Genomic DNA, 18,219 nt, shown 5'->3' with positions numbered 1-18,219 from the left:
TATAATTTTCCAATGCTTATGAACAATGGATGACACATTTTTAAAATCAGGATGGTAAGTGAGTACAAGGGGTGTTCTGTTAGCTGCTTTATTCTTATCTTTGTACTCAAGAAGTTCTTGGCGACTAGTTTTGTTTGCTCTTTCGAAAGCGCTATCAATGATGTTGTTATTGTATCCTCGAACAACTAGATGTTTACGAAGTTGTCCAAGTCTAGCATCTTTCGTATTTTCATTAGAGCATATTCTCTTGATTCGTAATGCCTGGCTGAATGGGATACCACGGGAGCAATGTTTAGGATGGCAACTTTTTGGAGAAAGGAATTGATGTTTGTCCGTTTGTTTGGTATGAAGGTCCGTTATAATGGTTCCGTTCTTGATGTAACTCGTAGTATCGAGGATAAGCTCCGTTACTAAACAAAATTATACCATCTACTCAAATTCCAACTGCAAAACGGAGAACTCAATTTATATATTAACATGTGACACTTGTGGCATTCAGTATGTGGGAGAAACAATGGACAAATTTAATATTCGGCTTAATAACCATCGTTCATCGTACAAAACCAATAAAAACTGTCCTCTCACAAGACATCTTCGTTCTACGAAACATCCTTTTGAAAATGTCACTTTCCAAATTATAGAAGTCAACACCGAGTGGGACACCACGGCGAGAAGGAGAAGAGAAAACTTTTGGATCCACCAACTCCACACTTTAGAACCTGATGGTCTTAACGAAAAAGACGAGAAAAGATACAGGAAAGATAAAGAATAATTTAAAAACAAAGCATCGTCCTTTTTATCCCGTAATATCGGCCAATGGACGTTGCTAATTTCAACTTCCAATTATGTATTTTTAAGGCAGCTAAATCCAAGAGCAACATATACATGGAGCTGCAAAAATTTATTTATTTTTTTATTTTTAAGGCAGCTCAATCCAAATTCAACATAGACATTGAGCTGCAAAACTTTCTTAAAAAAATTTCTTATTTTCAAGGCAGCTAAGTTCAACATATACATTGAGCTGCAAAAGTTTCTTATCATCTACATCCGATTTCACCTGGATAGATGCACGCTTGATAAAGCTAGTTGGTCTAGCGAAATATTGCGTTTATTTTCATCATTTTGTAAATATTTTAAACATTCTTATATTTACATATTAAATAGTGTGTTAAAATTACATTGTTAGGCAATCTATATCATGCCTTATATATCATGTACTGTAGTACGCCGCTAGATTAAAACTGACGTGGAAAGGTAACATATGGCCACCGAAAGCTCTTTTTTGAGAGCCCAGGTGGTCGTGTGGTCTAGCGGGACGGCTGCAGTGCAGGCGATTTGGTGTCACGATATCACAGTAGCATGGGTTCGAATCCCGGCGAGGGAAGAACCAAAAATTTGCGAAAGCAAATTTACAGATCTAACATTGTTGGGTTGATGTTTAGACGAGTTGTATATACATTATGTACACAGCCATGTATCACCATCATTGATGGCGATCCGATGGATACATCTGTTGTAGGGTTGTCACTGACTCAGACGTACTTATATATATATATATATATATATATATACAATGTTTTGTACCCTAAATAAAACCACATAATTAATAACATTCCAGACCATGCACTGTGTGACCGCCAAACAAATGCTTGTATGTATTTACACAAGTCCGCTGAACATCTATAATTCTTTAAATTCGCTATTTCCAATCTCAGAGCACAACTTACTGATTTTGCAACATTACCCGCCATCGTAATTATATAACCAGCTTACATTCTCCAAAGTAACCGAAATGTAAGGAAAATGTACCAGGCCAGTGATGATATGTTTTTATGTGCACCTCGGGTATCACAATCTGTAACCGTGAAGGAACCGAATCTCTCGGAGTGAGTTGCCCACGAAAGTTTAATTTTTTGTAATGGTTTTTTCTTATAGGAATTATGCTCCGTGAGAATAGAATATAGATCATGTACGTAGATTATAACTATTCACCGCTTCAACTTATTTATTGATTGCTTCTCGGGATTCCAACCCTCCGTGAAATTCTGATTGGGATGCCTGGTGTTTGGAACCTTCATTTTTGAAGAATAATGTATTTAAATAGGAACATATCAGTGGCGGATCCAGAACTTTTCATAAAGGGGGGGGGCGCTGACTGATCTTAAAGGAGGGCTCCAGTCATGCTTCAGTGATTCCCTATAATCAACCAAAATTTCCCAACGAAAGGGATGCATATAGTTGGACCCCTTTTATCTTGGGTTGGAACCCGCTTTTAAAAATGATTGGGTTCTTTGAAGGTGTGATATGACTATGATAAGCCATTGCCTTAAGATGGTTGAACATGGTTGAACTGTTACACAAAGCAATCATGAGTTTCATTTCTCAATCAAAAAGTAAATAAACAGCCATGCGTAACTGATTTCCCTTTGGATGCTTGTCCGTATGGTATACCGGTACTCAGCGAATTAGAAACACTTGTTGCAGTGCCATTTAATTCACTATTTCATTAAAAATTAATAATTTTCATTTCAAGTGTTCTTGGTTAAACAAAAGCGGCCAGTAAAATCATGTATATTTAATGTTAAAATGGACATGACATCTAAATCAACTTACTAATGATACTAAAAATTAATGAACTAGAACTGACCAAACGTCTGCTTCATAAACAAATTTAAGCAGTGTAGTAATAATTTAGTTTCGTATACCAATAATGGCAGACGATGATCGCCAAACGTTAGCGACAGTATGGGGAGAATTTAGTCAATCAACAGGATTTCATGGTGTAAACAAACTTGCAAACGGCAATAAATTAAGATGGTAAAGTAGAAATTTTTTCAACATTTTGTCATTGTGTTAATGCTGGGAACAGTATAACTAACATTAATATATATGTTCCTGGTTAATGCTGTACTTAATAACTACAATGTACATGTAGTTCCTTTTGGAAATAGCTAGGTCTACCACCAGTTTGTTACAAGTTTTTTAAAACTATATAGGATTAGGTTAAATTTATTTCATTTAATGACTTTTTACAAATATTCCGTTGACTGATTTTGCAAACTTTACTGAAATAGCGACAATGACTCCATATAAGGCATAGTTGACACTTAAAGAAAGTCGAATTTGGGTTAGATTAGACTAATTATTATGCTTATTTATATTTTTTTAGGTTTTATAAAAGAACGACAAAACTTTAAAACTTAAAATATCCGAATAAAACGCTAAAATGAAAGGTGAAATAAATCAAATTAAATGATATGATCAAATCGGGAAACATCGCTTATTCAAGAGTTTAATGGACCGAAATACCTCACGGCTGAAAATCCACATGAAGATATGTAACCCTTTCGTAGAGTTTTCCCATGGTGCAGTTTTTTGTAACATCGTGTTAAATTGTGACTTCGGATTTTTTTTTTTTCATTTTCAAAGACGGGAACGCTTATAATAAATTCTGGAATGAAGATATCATAAAAACAAATTAATATATGAAAGAGTGATGTAACAACTTTTATTTTACATCAAACCTTAATATCATATGAACATAAAAATTGAGTGAATTGTACGATTTGCAAATTTATGTAATATTTTTTTCAATCTTACCGTCTGTCAAAGTATATTACAATTCTTATAATATCACCAATAATAAATTTTCACAAAATTAAATTGTGGAACAACCAATAAATAAGAAGTTTTGAGTTTATTTATAAAAGAGGGACGAAAGATACCAGAGGAACAGTCACACTCATAAATCGAAAAAAAAATGACAACGCCATGGCTAAAAATGAAAAGGACAAACAGACAAACAATAGTACACATGACACAACATAGAAAACTAAAGAATAAACAACACGAACCCCACTAAAAACTAGGGATGATAACATGTAGGGTAAGCACTTGTTTTCGTTAAAGAGCAATCTGTCAAATATTAAAATCTTGGAATATCATGATAAATTAATACTCATCACATTACAATTCTGAAATATTCACTAATGTCAAATTATTTTTTAGAACCAAGAACTATTTTGTGTCATTTAAAGGATATATAAAAATGTGTTTTTTCGTCTATTATCCAAAAAATTGCTATACGTTTAAGCATACACACCACATAATTGCACGATGCTTTTTAGTTTTACTGAAAACTGGAGACTATGAAATGTTTTTACAGGTTGAAAACGTTCTAGGATAGATATTATTTTGTCAGACACCTTTATTTTTTTTCATTTGGTTCTTAAAATATGCCAAAAATGTGTATATCTAATAGAGTTTAACATTAAATTGTGCGATTTACTTTTAACAGACATATAACCGACCCGATTAACAGACCAACCGCCCATATCTTAGGTCCGAGACCACAATTATTTCGTAGTGCATTTCTTTTAGAACATAAATGAAAATTTAAAAAAAATCCCACCTGCGCTTTCTCAAAGAAACTTTTACAGTGTGTGGTACTACTTTTGGGACAAATTATATCAAAATTATAGAAAACTTCATCGGCTCTCACTAAAAATATGGACAATTTTATGTTTAGGGCGTCTTGAAATATTTTGACAGCTTCCGAAGTGCTAATTTTATATTTTTTTCAGCTGGACCAAATTACTACTTTCCTTTAAAATTCTGAACCCAATTTTTTTACAGAGTAATTTAACCCCCTTTCTTGCAATTTGAGGCATTAAACATGGAGAAATAAATTTGGAAGGGTATACAAATTAATGGCAAGTATAAACCCACTGTCAACACTAGGGACTATATTTGTTGAACAACGAAAATCAAGGGACGACAATTGTGGTCTCGGACCTACTAAGCCGCATACTCAATATAGATTAACCGACCAATCTCTTTGTTATCCGAGTGACGGCCGTGTACAGAGTCATTTTGAACAACTGGTAGTACAACACTATAAAAGAGTCATTTTGAACAACTGGTAGTACAACACTATAAAAACGGAGCGTTGCTCAAGCTTATAAATACCTTTCAGAATCAATAGAAACATATTTCGCTAAAATGGGCATTGACATTTTTAATTTACGCTAAAAAAAATTAAAAATCAGGCGCTAACATTGGTTCTACTTTGGCGCTAAAACGTCCGATTGTTTTTCGCTCAAATGTCCTATCTATGCGCTTAAATGTCCTCCGCCGATGTATATGTCGTTAGTAAATAAATTGGGCACAATGGATATTGCAATTAATCGTCCGTGTTATTAACACACTATAAATTTGTTTTAACAAAGTTGCTGGTCTCGAAGCGTCGTTCAGGGTCGATCATGTCTGCCAGATACAATTATAGGTGTATATCGTAAGTAAATAAAAATATTTTAATGAACAATGGATATTGCAATTAATCGTCAATAGAAGCGATCAAAACTTAATAAATAATTAAATCATGAATATTGTAAGTATGATAGTGTGGAGAGATAACAATTTATTAGTAAAATATAAAATTTTCAATAAATAGTTTATATAAACCAAATCTAGTAATCTCAAGATTTGTCAACGATTGATTGATTGTTTTTTTATGCCCCATTTTTGGGCATTATGTTTTCTGATCTATGCGTCCATACGTCCGTCCATCCGTCCGTCCATTCGTCCATCCGTCTGTCGGTCGATTCGTTCGTCAGTCTATCCCACTTTAGGTTAAAGTTTTTGGTCAAGGTAGTTTTTGATGAAGTTGAAGTCCAATCAACTTGAAACTTAGTATACATGTGCCCTATGATATGATCTTTCTAATTTTAATGCCAAATTATAGTTTTTACCCAAATTTCATGGTCCACCGAACATAGAAAATGAAAGTGCGATGTTTAGGTTGAAGTTTTTGGTCAAGGTAGTTTTTGATGAAGTAGAAGTCAAATAAACTTGAAACTTAGTATATAAAAATTATGTTCCCTTTGATATGATCATTGTTATTTTAATGCCAAACTAGAGAATTTATTCCAATTTCACGGTCCACTAAACATATAAAATGATAGTGGGAGGGGGGCATCCGTGTACTGTGGACACATTCTTATTTAAATCCGCCACTATGAAACAGTGCCGTCAATTCGAAATTCATTACTTGACTTAACAATATGAATAAGACAAAAGTGGATAAAATGAATCTGTAACAATATGTGATTGTACAATCAATATCCACAAGAACCATAGTCCAGGGAAGAAAATATACATGCAAACAAGACAATTGAAAGTCCAACATAATGAGCAGAACATTGCACAGAAATCTCTGTTCACCAAACAATTTTACATTTAAAAAAACAATATAAAAACTGTATCCCAGCTATCTGTTGTATGATTAATAAATGGAATAGGAAAATAGACAGCACATAGTTTGGGAAGCAGGACCAATGTGTGCTCACTTCTACATTAAGCTAGGACCAAGCTAAGGCAATCATAGCTATTGATTGAATGCTGCCAACAGATTTCCTGAAGTTCTGAGATATTATGCATACAACCAAACATGAGATTTTATGTTTTGAAACAGGTAAATTAGTATGACTCGTGTTGTATTAAAACAAGTACACCGATTACCCAAATCCTATATTTTTTATTTTAACCATTTTGATAATAAATGTCACATAGAAAACAAAGCAAATTGAATACTTAATAACATGTATAAGTTCAGAAAGACCAGTTTACTAACAAAAATATGGTTGTTCAGATAAATGCATGCTGTTTGCTTTATGTCCAGTGGCAAGTAGCTCATTGCACTTTATCTTCATTCTCATATGAAAATTATCTTTTTTTTGTATCCTTTGGGTCTGTTTTTATTTCTAATACTTACATCAGTAAAGAAAGTCCATTCTTACATACGTGAACCATAGATGTAATACTTTTTTTAATAATGGTCGTTTCATCTAAGCATGGCTATACATATGTAAGAAGAAATACGAATATTTGTCACGGTTATTTCAACAGAACTACAACTATCAAAATTATACAAACCAATATTATAATCGGCCGGATAATCTATATTTCATTAGATGTCGTGTGTTGACTCGCTTAGTTTAAAAAGTATTAATTAATAAAGAAATATAAAAATGAAGTTAAAAATTAAATTATACATATAAATTCAAATAAGAGATTCGGAAATAATTTTTGAAAAACTTTTATCAAACCGTCTCCCGTAGATTGCTACTTGCCATAACGTAACAGAAACTTTTTAAGAAAGAAGACAATGATAGTCTACTTGGTTTGTATTAACGTCTATGAATTATAGACAATAGATAAATAAGCTTAATCAAAATTAAAGTTTAACATTAATTTGCTCATGAATTATTTCTTGAGTAACATCAAAATAAATATAAATGATTCCCCTTTTTTTAACATACAGAAAAAGATGAAAGAAAAGACAAATCATACAACAGTGATTACTATGTGTGCAAAATACATTCAAAGCAGATGTGTCATGCCTGTACACAGAACGCGTGCATTAGGGTTTAGCTGGAGGTCAAAATACTTAACATTATATACCATTAACCAATCAAATCAAAACGTTTTGTTTCTTGTGCGTGCCTTGGTCAGTTGGTAGTTGACCGCATGTTTGATTTTGTTGAAAAAGCTTTTGGATATTTTGAAAAAAGCTTGCAACTGTCATTTATCAGATCATTTATACAAAGGTAAGAAGCACTATATATTTTTTTTAATATTTTCACGAAAAAAATGTAAAAAAGTTGACAATTTCTATTTCGTAGATGACTATGCTCAACATTTAATTAGAAACTGCGAGAATAAAGTCATGAAAGTTATGTTTATAAATAAAAGGATGGCAAAAAAAATGGTTAATCTTTAAATCAAATCTACGGAAGCGTATTAGGGACATAGAAAAAAATAAAATTGGCAGTGAACTTTATTTTCAAAGTCGAAATTTTGACATTTCAAATCTCGAAATTTTGACTACAACTTGAAATTTTGACTTTTCAAATCCCGAAATTTTGACTTCAACTGAAATTTTGACTTTCTAAAGTCTTGAAATTTCGACCTTTTTTAAAGTCAAAATTTTGACTTTCTTAAAACTCGAAATTTTGACTTCACAAAAAGTCAAAATTTTGACTTCATAAAAAGTCAAAATTTCAACTTTAAACTCAAAATTTCGACTTTTTCTAAACTCGAAATTCCATCTTTAAAATCTCGAAATTTTTATTTCAAAGTTAACATTTTGACTTTTGAAATCTCTAAATTTTGACTTTTTCTAATTACTTTGAAAACTTTGATGTTAGTATTCAAACACAGTCATTATAATTTTAGAAGGAGTAGACATTGACGCAAATTATTAAAGCGTCATCCACACATTTTTGCAATTTATATTCAGAAATTGGTTTTGTTCTTTAATTAAGATCAGTTAGTATTTAATATTGAAGAGTTTCTTTCGGAAAGAACCTGCATTTTGAAATTTTTTTCTCCATATTCCAGACATGTTTTAGTTTCCACGTCGATGTCATAGGATCGACAATCTGATGATATTTAGCATCACAGTTTCAAAGGCCTGTTTAGATTCCCAATAGCAAGTCACTGACTTTGCCTTGTTTAAACAATGGTAAATCAAGTAGCAAAAAATGCCATGCATATTCAGAACAACCAATGAGCTGCTCAGTTTTCTAGTTTGGAAATTTTTAATTGTTGGTTCTTTTTTCTGGAACATTGATTAAACCGTACCAGTTGGCATTCTTATGACACAACTATTAACCCTAGTCTTTATATATTATACTGTTGAATTAAAGTATGTCGGAATAACGAGGTTGTCTTGTTACACATATATCATGTATATGAAGTCCAGACTTGAAATATGTATTTGAACGAGAAACATATTTTATTTATTCTTCGGCAAAAAAAAGATTTTCTATCTAAAATAACCTCTTTAAAATGGATTAGTTTATTAAAATATGCTTATCAAATTTATGATGTATATGGCTCTCCGCTTGTTGATATAAATGACTGTGAATGTGATAGACGCAAACGTTTAAATACTGAGGAAAATCGAAATTTTGAGTTTTAAAATAAGTCGAAATTTCGAGTTTAAAATAAGTCGAAATTTTGAGTTTAAAATACGATGAAATTTCGAGTTAAAAATAAGTCGAAATTTCGAGTTTAAAACAAGTCGAAATTTTGAGTTTAAAATACCTTGAAATTTCGAGTTTGAAATAAGTCGAGATTTCGAGTTTAAAAAAGTCGAAATTTTGAGTTTAAAGTTGAATTTTGACCTTTTATAAAGTCAAAATTTCAAGTTCAAGTCAAAATTTCGGGATTTGAAAAGTCAAAATTTCAAGTTGTAGTCAAAATTTCGAGATTTAAAATGTCAAAATTTCGACTTAGAAAAAAAAGTTCACTGCCAAATTTATTTTTTCTATGTCCCTAATACGCTTCCGTACAAATCAGTATTAAATCTAAAATCAATCTTAAATAATCTTAAATAAATAACATTTTAAGAAAACTCGTTCGACATAGTTTTCTGTTCGCAGTATCATAATGATTTATATTCGGTCGTCTCCCATGTCCGAGATGTCCCAATATAAAACATGAGCATCATGATGGGACAAAAGACAGAATGTTTAGAAAAGTTATTGAAAAGTCTTGTATCTTTTATATTTGAAAATTATTATCATATATTAATATATACTAATGGTAGTAACATGAGTAATCACCATAACTATATATAGTTGTTGTAATAAAGTACTAAAATCCTAAATAAGTACTAAATAATACACACAATACTCTGATTGACAAGACCTTTAAAAAATCTAAACATCTCTACACTTGCTTTGTAGATCTAAGAAAAGCGTTTGACACAATCAATAGAGATGGGCTTTTTCATAAGTTACTAAAATATAATATAAAAGGTTGTTTTTTCAATATTTTAAAAGATATGTACAAAGATGTATCTTTCTCTGTAAAATTAAAAGAGGGACTAACACAAACGTTTCCCTCATGTGTAGGATTAAAACAGGGTTGTATATTAAGCCCTACATTATTTTCATTGTATGTAAATGAACTGGTTGAAATGTTTGACCACAAATGTGATCCGGCATGCCTTGATGATAAACAAGTGTCTTGTCTTCTTTATGCAGACGATTTAGTAGTAATATCAGAATCTGCATCTGGCCTACAAAATGCTTTAGATAAATTAAATATATTTTGTGAAAAATGGAATCTATCTGTTAATCTTAATAAAACCAAAATAATAATATTCAATAAAGCAGGGAAAATTATTAGAAAGCACAAATTCTATTATAATGGAAAATTACTAGAGCTAACCGATGAATACAAGTATCTAGGTATAATTTTTAAACCATCTGGATCTTTTACCACAGCAATTGAACAGTTATGTAAAAAGGCTAGCAAAGCTATATTTTGTATTAGAAAACTATTATTTTCTGAAAAGATGAATTTATTACCACATTTAAAGCTTTTTGACTCTTGTGTTAAACCTATTCTGTTATATAGCAGTGAAGTTTGGGCTACTATTAGTTTAGTGAAACAAAATACTACCATCGAGTCAAACTATGCAAACTTCAGTCCAAATAAAATTCAAATCAAATTTGCTAAATTTTTATTAGGTGTAAATAAAGGTGCTGTTAATAATGCTGTACTTTCTGAATTAGGTTTATTCCCGCTCTCATTGTCAGCCCTTAAAAATACAATTAATTTCTGGCTTCATATCATTAACATGGACAGTGAGAGTATGGTAAAGAAAGCATACAATGAAAACTTAAACTTTCCTCATGGTTTTTGTAGTAAATTAAAAGTGTTATTAAGTAAACTTGGCTTTCAACATGTCTGGGAAAATCAAAATACTATGTCAAAGAAAAAATTACTTTTTTCATTTCAAAAGAAATTAGAAGAGGAATTCATAAAATACTGGAAACAAGCTCTTTTTTGTGACTCAAATAATGGTAATAGTCATGGTAATAAACTAAGAACATATCGCACAGTTAAAAATAATTTTGAATTAGAAAAATATCTTCTACTGGACCTTAACAAAAGTGTTATTTCTAAAATGGTAAAAATCAGAATTAGTAATAGTAAATTACTAATAGAAGTTGGTAGATATACTAGAACACCTTTAGAACAGAGAATTTGTCCAATTTGTAACGATGGAATTGAAGATGAGTTCCATTTCCTCATTCAATGTAAAGCACTAGAAATTAATAGAAATGTACTCTTTTGTAATTTAAGTGATATAGTTCCATCTTTTGCTAATATGTGTGAACAAGATAAGTTTAGTTTCATTTTGAAAAGTAATGATACAGACATTAGTACTGTAAGTGTAGCTGGAATAAGCGATATGTATGATTTGAACATTCATTTAAAGCAAACATAATGTTGTTAAGAACTTTTATAGTATTAAAGCTAATTGTTAATAGCTTGAATTAATAATTTTGTATGAATAACACCTCCACGCAATGTAAATATAAAATATGTATCTCTTATCATTGAGAAAATATGTTTTTTTTTTTTTTTTTGCTTTTGTCTGTTTGTTTGTTTATTTTTGTATTTGTATCTGTATTTTGTAAATGTCGGCTGGTATCATTTCTGTATAGGAATTTACACCAATAAAATTATGTGATTTGATTTGATTTCATAAGATAGTGGTGAATAAAAACATTCGTATGCCAATATAGACAAAGACTTTATTTATTGATGCCAGATGAAAACTCTATGTTCTTACAGCTGACAATATCTTTACCATCTGACCTTTATCAAGATGATTCATGGCATCTTCAACACACAATAATCAAACATAAAAGTCATGTGTATGTATTGTAGCAAAGATATCACGGCATCAGCCACGTTCTATCATCATCGGGGGGCAAGATGGGGAAGTTCCAATGAACATATATTGGTGTTATTTTTCATTCATTTTAAAAAATGTGGTCTGAAGTTTAAAATACCTTTTATTAAACATATTAAACAAGAAGGCTTCATCATTTTTAGTTATTTTTATTTGATTTTAATTCCAGATAGCACAAGTGCCAGCAATCATCAGCCCCCAGAAAAAGCAAACGAATGTTTCTTGGAGATTTAGTTTCAAGGTATATCTTGTTATTGTAATTGTTATAAAAAAAATGATAGAAACTTATTTAATAAACCTGATTGTTTTTTACATTTACAGTCAAATGATTGTTATTTCATGTACTTTTATACGACCGCAAAATTTTTAATTTGTTGGTAGTATATTGGTATCACGTTGGCGTTGTCTGCGTGGTCGTCTTAGTCGTCCGAATACTTTTGGTTTTCGCACTATAACTTTAGTTTAAGTAAATAGGAATCTATGAAATTTAAACACAAGGTTTGTGACCATTAAAGGAAGGTTGGGATGGATTTTGTAAGTTTTGGTCCAAACAGTTTAGGAATTAGGGGCCGAAAAAGGGCCCTAATAAGCATTATTCTTGGTTTTTGCGCAACAACTTTAGTATAAGTGAATAGAAATCAATGAAATTTAAACACAAGGTTTATGAACACAAAAAGAAGGTTAGGATTAATTTTGGGAGTTGAGATCCCAACAGTTTTTGAATGAGGGCCCAAATAAGCATTTTTCTTGGTTTTTGCACCATAACTTTAGTATATTAAAGTAAATAGAAATCTATGAAACTTAAACACAAGGTTTATAACCATAAAAGGAAGGTTGGAATTGATTTGGGGAGTTTTGGTCCTCACAGTTTGGGAATAAGGGGCCCAAAGGGTCCAAAACTAAACTTTGTTTGATTTCATCAAAAATTGATTAATTGGGGTTCTTTGATATGCAGAATCTAACTGTGTATGTAGATTCTCATTTTTGGTCCCGTTTTCAAATTGGTCTACATTAAGGTCCAAAGGGTCCGGGTCCAAAATAAAACTTAGTTAGATTTTAACAAAAGTTGAATCCTTGGGGTTCTTTGGTATGCTGAATCTAGAAATGTACTTAGATTTTTGATTATTGACCCAGTTTTCAAGTTGGTCCAAATCGGGGTCCAAAATTTAAACTTTTGTTTGATTTCATAAAAAATTGAATAACTGGGGTTCTTTGATATGCCAAATCTAACGGGAAACTTCACACTAAAATTTACGACAAAAGAGACGATTTTTCATTTCCTATTGTTAATTTTCCTTTTTTAGACGGCGATGTGCCTTTGGCTCCATCATACGGTGTTTATATATCGCAACTCGTTCGGTTTGCCCGTGTGTGTTCTGATGTCATAGATTTTAACGAACGTAATCAATGCATCACTGGTAAAGTGTTGTGTCAGGGATTTCGATACCATAAATTACTTAAAACTTTTACTAAATTCTTTCATAGATACAAAGATTTGAAAAGCTTATTAAAAATGGTATTTCACATCCTAAATTTTATGGTAATATTGTACTTAAAGCAAGGAAATCACTATGTGATCCTTGTAAACTCATCGAACCTTTAAACAAACTTATAAGTAAGGGTTATCGTACCAATATTGTAATTAGATATCTGAATATAGTTCACATTGGCACTAATATTGATTTTGTCATTAGCAAATTAAAACATAACTAAATTTCATTATCTTTTGAGGCGAGATGTATAGAGACACAGACACGTTAACTTTTATTTCTATAGAAGTCGCTCTAAACTATACTACTACCTGTCGATACATTTATTTTTGGCATTGCACAAGTCATGTCTTCTTTGACTATTAATGACGTTAAAATACTAAATCCCTGTGATGTGTTTTAGTCGATTTTAGTCTCTGATGCATGATTTTTATACGACCGCAAAATTTGAAAAAAATTTCGTCGTATATTGCTATCACGTTGGCGTCGTCGTCGTCGTTGTCGTCGTCGTCGTCCGAATACTTTTAGTTTTCGCACTCTAACTTTAGTAAAAGTGAATAGAAATCTATAAAATTTTAACACAAGGTTTATGACCACAAAAGGAAGGTTGGGATTGATTTTGGGAGTTTTTATCCCAATATTTTAGGAATTAGGGGCCAAAAAGGGACCAAATAAGCATTTTCTTGGTTTTCGCACAGTAACTTTAGTTTAAGTGAATAGAAATCTATGAAATTTTGACACAAGGTTTATGACCACAAAAGGAAGGTTGGGATTGATTTTGGGAGTTTTGGTTCTAACAGTTTAGGAATTAGGGGCCAGAAAAGGGCCAAAATAAGCATTATTCTTGGTTTTTGCACAATAACTTTAGTTTAAGTGAATAGAAATCTATGAAATTTAAACACAAGGTTTATGATCACAAAAGGAAGGTTGGTATTAATTTGAGGAGTTGAGATCCCAACAGTTTAGGAATTTGGGGCCAAAAAGGGGCCCAAATAAACATTTTTCTTGGTCTTCACATTATAGCTTTAGTATAAGTGAATAGAAATCTATGAAATTTAAACACAAGGTTTATGACCATAAAAGGAAGGTTGGTATTGATTTTGGGAGTTTTGGTCACAACAGTTTAGTAATTTGGGGCCCGAAGGGTCCTAAATTAAACTTTGTTTGATTTCATCAAAAAATGAATAATTGGGGTTCTTTGATATGCCAAATCTAACTGTGTATGTAGATTCTTAATTTTTGGTCCTGTTTTCAAATTGGTTTACATTAAGGTTCAAAGGGTCCAAACTTAAACTTTGTTTGATTTTGACAAAAATGAATCCTTGGGCTTCTTTAATATGCTGAATCTAAAAATGTACTTAGATTTTTAATTATTGGCCCAGTTTTCAAGTTGGTCCAAATCGGGGTCCAAAATTAAACTTTGTTTGATTTCATCAAAAATTAAATAAATGGGGTTCTTTGATATTCCAAATCTAACTGTGTACATGTATGTAGATTCTTAATTTTTGGTTCAGTTTAAAAATTGGTCTACATTAAGGTCCAAAGGGTCCAAATCATATATGACATAAACCTATGTTGTGTCAACTATTTAATCACAATCCACATTTAAAGCTGTATCAAACTTAAAAGTTGTGTCCATACTTGTCCCATCTGTTCAGGGTTCTACATCTGCGGTCGTATAATGATGCGCCCTGCGAAGCAACTGGTTTACTATTAATTGGTTTTGGCTTTTAACTAGCTGTCAGTAACTGCGAGTACTCTCAAATCGTATTTTCTTGTTAATTCGACCTGTTGATACTGTTTATAATGCTTTTTTGTTATTTGTTATTTATATGGATCTTGTCTGTACACCAATTTTTCACTTATTCTTACAACATTTGTATAAACTTCAAGATTATAAAAAAAACGGTTTTTTTTCTAAAGTGAACATTGATTGGTTAAATATTTCTCAGTGTGTTTGAATTTGTTTGTTAGCTTTTTGGTGATGAATGTTTGTCTCTAATATTTAATTAACTGTGCATTTGTAGTCAGATATCGCAGATGAAATTTATTCGTTCATTGTGTAATCATACGTTTTTTGATTGAGTTAAGTCTGCCAATTGATATTTTATCGTAAGTTTTTCTATGTTGTGATGTTATGCTATTGTTTCAGAAAAAGGGAGAAGGTTTGGATCCATTAAAACGTTTAATCCCGCTGCAAATGTTCGCACCTGTCCTAAGTCAGGAATCTGATGTACAGTAGTTGTCGTTTGTTTATGTAATATATACGTGTTTCTCGTTTCTCGTTTTGTTTATATAGATTAGACCGGTTGGTTTTCCGGTTTGAATGGTTTTACACTAGTAATTTTGGGGCCCTTTATAGCTTGTTGTTCGGTGTGAGCCAAGGCTCCGTGTTGAAGGCCGTACTTTAACCTATAATGGTTTACTTTTTAAATTGTTATTTGGATGGAGAGTTGTCTCATTGACACTCGCACCACATCTTCCTATATCTATGTAGATTCTTAATTTGTGCAATAGCAAGAAATTTTCAATCGGAGTTATCTTTCTTTGTCCAGAATAGTAGTTGAATCAACTTAGATCATTGTTATACAATGTACAATGTATTTCACTTTTACTACCAACTGATAAATCAGAACAATCTTTACCATTAAGTGATAACAAGCACCTTTTTTTATATTTTAATATTTTATGATGTATTTAAATGAGCAGTTATTGTTGCAAACTCCATTAGAAATTTGAATTGAGATCAGTTTTGGAATAAGGGAAAGGGGGATGTGGAAAAAATTGGGAGGGGGGTGGCAACAAATAAGATAAAAAAGAAAATTTCTTCAAACATTTTTTTGAGAGGATTAAAATTCAACAGCATAGTGAATTGCTCAAAGGCAATTTTTTTTTTAAATCAATAGACAAATGTTAGACCACATTCATTCTGTGTAAGAAACCTATGCTGTGTCAACTATTTAATCACAATCCCAATTTAGAGCTGAATCCAGCTTGAATGTTGTGTTCAACATCTGCGGTCGTATAAAGCTGCGCCCTGCGGAGCATCTGGTTAAAGATAAATAAATACCAAATAACATGAATAATAAGTTAATTGACATTCATTAATTGTTATTCTAGCTGTGTTTTCATGAAATTTCAATCGTATATACAAAAAGAAATAATAATGTAGAATTTGTATAACTTTAAAAAATTGGTTATATTTATTTATTATTTTAAAGTTTTTGTTTTCTTTTCAAAACTGCTCGAAGAACCGACTTATTCAATTTACACGGATACAAGAATTTGCTATGTTTCTGCTTTTTGAATTTGGACCGTTTTGAAGACATAATATGCACATACATGAACGTGTAATTCTTCACCCAAGAGACAGGAATACTGGTACATGACTGTTCTTCGGTAGTCTTTGTTACAGCGCTGTGTTTTCCTCCCATAGGCTGCACATTCAATCATACTGTTGTTTTATAAATGTCTACACACCTATGTCTGATGAGCTTACATTATATACAGCTCTCTTAATAAAATCGGTGAAACCAAAACAACCTTATTTAAGAAGCTAAGGTTTATTTAATTGATGTTTCATATCAAGACTTTATACATCTGGAAATAAAAAATGAGGATCCATTGAAACCAGAAATTTACGACAAGAAAAGATGATTTCAGCTTCCCAATTGTGAATTTTCCATTTATATGTAGCAACATTCCAGCATCGCCTGCACAAGGAGTTCATATTTGCCAGTTGTTGCGACATTCCAGGGCTTATATTTCCTATCAATATTTTTATTTTATAGAGTGTTGCTGTCAGCCCTTCATAAATTTTACTAACGCCATTATGAGTTGGTTGACCGTTATTGAGTATCTGTTTTATAGATGACAACGGATATGTTTCAGTTAGGGTAACTGCAACACCGTCCCTTTCACCAGGATGTTATCTACCGCATTCTACCTATATCCGTGGTAGTTCTTACATGACTCCTACGATCTGCATACTCTTCCAGAGCACTTGAGATCGTCCTCAAATTCTTGTGTTGTTCGTGTAGCTATTCTTAAGTTTCTAAGTTGTGTGTGTGTGTTTTTTAATCTATGGTGTTATCAGTTTATTATAAGTTTGAATGCCCTTTGGGTATCTTTTGAGATAGCTGGGTCATCATCGCTAGTCTCTACAATGTCGGATTCATAAATATTAAGATACCAATAACATCATAGGATTTTTTTTTGTACTGACAAGCGATATAACGAGCCCTTTTTTTAAATTTTGTTCTGTATTCAGCGACAACCCGGTTAAACATTCCATGTACATTTTTACTATTCTTTTATTAAACAGTATGAAGTGTCGTAAATGGTATATACTCATGCCTTCTACGGCACAAACTAAAATTTATCATTATCAGCGTTTATTTTAGATATGGTACTCGTTTTAACAGTTTGCTTTCAATATTTTAATATACATTTTCAGCATGCAGCTACATAACTTGAAAAACCCAAAAGAGAAAGGGAAGAAAAAGAAAAGGAATAGTATACAAAGAAAACCATGTATCAAGATTCGCACAGTTAACGGCGTAAAAGGTCCTACATACATGACATATATGTTTAAAATGTTGAAGTAAATTCTATCAAGTGGTTATTTAGAGATGAGTGATTTTATCATATTTGATATTACAATAAATTTTTTACTTTTTGTTTCAAAAATTATATTTACATTGTGTTGAAAAGTACATACTTTATCTACATATCAATTTAACCATAGCACTAGAAAATTAACGTGTAGATGCATTATATGCAAATGTTTGAGACGAATTCGTTTTAATTATTTAAGTAGATTAACATTTATCTTCGTTTTTAAATATTAATGCACATGATGTGATGTGGCTAATTAACACATTTAACATAAATTATGAAAATGCTAGAGATCACATAGATCTTATTGTACATTTTAATTTAAAAGGTTACCCA

General features: G+C 31.5%; 1 long non-coding RNA gene across 1 annotated transcript; it reads left to right on the top strand.

Annotated features, from left to right (window-relative positions):
* Positions 1–7,504: 7,504 nt before the first annotated feature.
* Positions 7,505–17,928, top strand: LOC134723499 (uncharacterized). Its single transcript, XR_010108090.1, has 3 exons — positions 7,505–7,607; positions 11,946–12,017; positions 17,723–17,928. It is a non-coding gene; the product is annotated as an uncharacterized LOC134723499 (long non-coding RNA).
* The last annotated feature ends 291 nt before the right edge of the window (positions 17,929–18,219 follow it).

This window comes from Mytilus trossulus, chromosome 6 (genome assembly GCF_036588685.1).
Source record: "Mytilus trossulus isolate FHL-02 chromosome 6, PNRI_Mtr1.1.1.hap1, whole genome shotgun sequence".
In the NCBI taxonomy this organism is placed as follows: Eukaryota; Metazoa; Mollusca; class Bivalvia; order Mytilida; family Mytilidae; genus Mytilus; species Mytilus trossulus.
This window is presented reverse-complemented; position numbering and strand designations above follow the sequence as displayed.